This window comes from Rhinopithecus bieti, unplaced genomic scaffold, assembly GCF_001698545.2.
Source record: "Rhinopithecus bieti isolate Rb0 unplaced genomic scaffold, ASM169854v2 scaffold_73682, whole genome shotgun sequence".
In the NCBI taxonomy this organism is placed as follows: Eukaryota; Metazoa; Chordata; class Mammalia; order Primates; family Cercopithecidae; genus Rhinopithecus; species Rhinopithecus bieti.
The window spans coordinates 2,675,359-2,678,778 of record NW_016829166.1 but is presented as its reverse complement, the minus strand read 5'-3'; the positions used below and the strand labels follow the sequence as shown (position 1 = coordinate 2,678,778).

The following is a 3,420-nucleotide window of genomic DNA, read 5'->3' as shown; positions in this document are numbered from 1 at the left end:
AAAAAAAAAAAAAAAAAAAAAAAAAAAAAAGAAAGGGTCGTGGGCAAAGTCTGAGTCCTGTCCTCTCTCCCTCCTCCCAGAACAGCATGCGCTGCACCACTCGCTCCACTTTCTGCACCAAGTACCGGTCTCTGGGCTCTGTCCAGGCGCCACCAGCGTCTATGCAGGTGCCGGGGGCTCTGGTTCCCAGATCTCCATGTCCCACTCCACCAGCTTCCAGGGTGGCATAGTGTCTGCGGGCCTGGCCGTGGGGATGGCCGGGAATCTGGCAGGAATGGGAGGCATCCGGAACGAGAAGGAGAACATGCAAAGCCTGAACGACTGTCTGGCCTCCTACCCAGACAGAGTGAGGAGCCTGGAGACCGAGAACGGGAGGCTGGAGAGCAAAATCCGGGAGCACTTGGAGAAGAAGGGACCCCAGGTCAAGAGACTGGAGCCATTACTTCCAGACTATCAAGGACCTCAGGGCTCAGATCTTCAGATACTGTGGACAATGCCTGCATCGTTCTGCAGATTGACAATGCCTGTCTGGCTGCTGACGACTTTAGAGACAAGTATAAGAGAACTGGCCACGCGTCGGTCTGTGGAGAGCAACAACCATGGGCTCCGCAAGGTCGTCGAAGACACCAGTGTCACTTGGCTGCAGCTGGAAACAGAGATCGAGGCTCTCAAGGAGGAGCTGCTCTCCATGAAAAAGAACTATGAAGAGGAAGTAAAAGGCCTACAAGCCCAGACTGCCAGCTCTGGGTTGACCGTGGAGGTAGGTGCCCCCAAATCTCAGGACTTCGCCAAGATCATGGTAGACATCTAGGCTCAGTGTGACAAGCTGGCTCGGAAGAACCGAGAGGAGCTGGACAAGTGCTGGTCTCAGCAGATTGAGGAGGGCACCACAGTGGTCACCACGCAGTCTGCCAAGGTTGGAGCTGCTGAGACGACGCTCACGGAGCTGAGACGTATAGTCCAGTCCTTGGAGACTGACCTGGACTCCATGAGAAATCTGAAGGCCAGCTTGGAGAACAGCCTGAGGGAGGTGGAGGCCCGCTACATCCTACAGATGGAACAGCTCAACGGGATCCTGCTGCACCTGGAGTTAGAGCTGGCACAGACCTGGGCAGAGGGACAACGCCAGGCCCAGGAGTAGGAGGCCCTGCTGAACATCAAGGTCAAGCTGGAGGCTGAGATCGCCACCTACCACTGCCTCCTGGAAGATGACGAGCACTTCGGTCTTGGTGATGCCCTGTACAGCAGCAACTCCATGCAAACCATCCAAAAGACCACCAACTGCCAGAGAGTGGATGGCAAAGTGGTGTCTGAGACCAGCGACACCAAAGTTCTGAGGCATTAAGCCAGCAGGAGCAGGGTACCCTCTGGGGAGCAGGAGGCCAGTAAAAGGATCAGAGCTCAAAAAAAAAAAAAAAAAAAAGACTAAGAAGGAAGAAATGAAAGTATGCTATTGTAATACTATACATGAATGGTATAATATATTTAAAGGTAGATGGTGATAAGCTAAAGATGTATACTATAAACCCTAAAATTTAGAGTTGGCCAGACACAGTGACTCAGGCCTGTAATCCCAGTACTTTGGAAGGCTAAGGCAGGTGGATCACTTGAGGTCAAGAGTTTGAGACCACCCTGGCCAACAAGGTGAAACCTCATGTTTACCAAAAATACAAAAATTAGTCGTGCATGGTGATAGGTGCCTGTAATCCCAGCTACTCAAGAGGCTGAGGCATGAGAATAGCTTGAGCCTGGGAGACAGAGGTTGCAGTGAGCCCAGATAGAGCCACTGCACTCCAGCCTGGGTGACAGAATAAGACCCTGTCTCAATAAATAAATAAATAAACAAATAAAATTTATAATTTATCACTTAAATACCAGAACAGTTATAGCTAATAAGTCAGCAAGAAGGTAAAACAGAATCATAAAAAGTATTCAGTTAAACCAAAGGAAGACAGAAGAGAAGAAAAAAGGAATAAAGAAACATGGGTCAATACCAAACAGAGGGCAAGATGACAGAGTTAATAAAATCATTTCCGCAATTACTTTAAATGTAAATGGTCTAAACACCCTAAATCAAAGGCAAAGATTTTCAGACTGGATTAAAAAACAAGATTCAGGACCTTGCATGGTGGCTCATGCCTGTAATCCCAGCATTTTGAGAGGCCCAAGTGGGCAGATCACCTGAGGTTGGGGGTCCAAGACCAGCCTGGCCAACATGGCAAAACCCCATCTCTACCAAAAATACAAAAATTAGCTGGGTATGGCGGCACATGCCTGTAATTCCAACTACTGGGGAGGATGAGGCAGGAGAATCATTTGAACCCAGGAGGCAGAGGTTGCAGTGAGCTGAGACGGCACTACTGCACTCCAGCCTGGGTGACAAAGACTCTGTCTCAATGATAAAAAATAAATAAGATTCAACTATATGCTGCCTATAAGAGACACTACTTTATATATATAAACACAAGGAGTTAAAAGTAAAATAATGGAGAAAGATTCACCATGCAAGTCAAAAGAAAGATGAAGTGGCTATATTAGTACCAGATAAAGCAGATTTCAGAGAAAATAGTACAAGGGAAAAAGAAGATCATTTCATAATGATAAAAGCATCAATTCATAAAAAGGACAGAATAATGCTAAATGTTTAGGCACACAGTAACAGAGTTTAAAGACATATGAAATGAAAACTGAGATAATTGCAGGGAGGGCTGGGCACAGTGGCTCACGCCTATAATCCCAGCACTTTGGAAGGCCAAGGTGGGCAGATCACCTGAGGTCAAGAGTAAGACCAGCCTGACCAACATGGTGAAACCCTGTCTCTACTGAAAATCCAAAAATTAGCCAGGCAGTAGTGGTGCACACCTGTAAACCCAGCTACTCGGGAGGCTGAGGCAGGAGAATCGCTTGAGCCTGGGAGGTGGAGATTGCAGTAAGCCGAGATTGTGCTACTGCACTACAGTCTGGGCGACAGAGGGAGACCCTGTCTCAAAAAACACTTTTAAAATTGCAGGGAGAAATACACAAATCTACAATAATAGTTAGAGATTTCTACGACCCTCTTTCCACAATTGGGAGAACAAGTAAACAGAAAGTAAGTGTATAGAATACTTGAAAAACGCAAGCAACCAACTTGACACATTTAACCCATCACAGCTCACTTTCAAGTAGTAATACACCATGGCCACTCTTGATAAAAACTCTTGACAAACTAGGAATAGAAGGAAATGTCCTCAACCTGATAAAGGGCATCTTCAAAAATGGACAGCTAACATCATATTTAATAGTGAAAGACTAAATTATTGCTCCCTAAGAAACAATTGGATATCCATGTGGGAAAAAAGGAACTTTGTTCCATACCTTACACCATAATCAAAACATTACTCAGAGTGAATCAGATGTAAATGCAAAACCTAAAAGTAT

At 46.2% G+C, this 3,420-nt stretch overlaps 1 pseudogene; it reads left to right on the top strand.

The window, feature by feature from the left end:
* LOC108523910 (keratin, type I cytoskeletal 18 pseudogene) overlaps positions 1–1,345 on the top strand; it is an 8,136-nt pseudogene extending 6,791 nt beyond the window's left edge.
* The last annotated feature ends 2,075 nt before the right edge of the window (positions 1,346–3,420 follow it).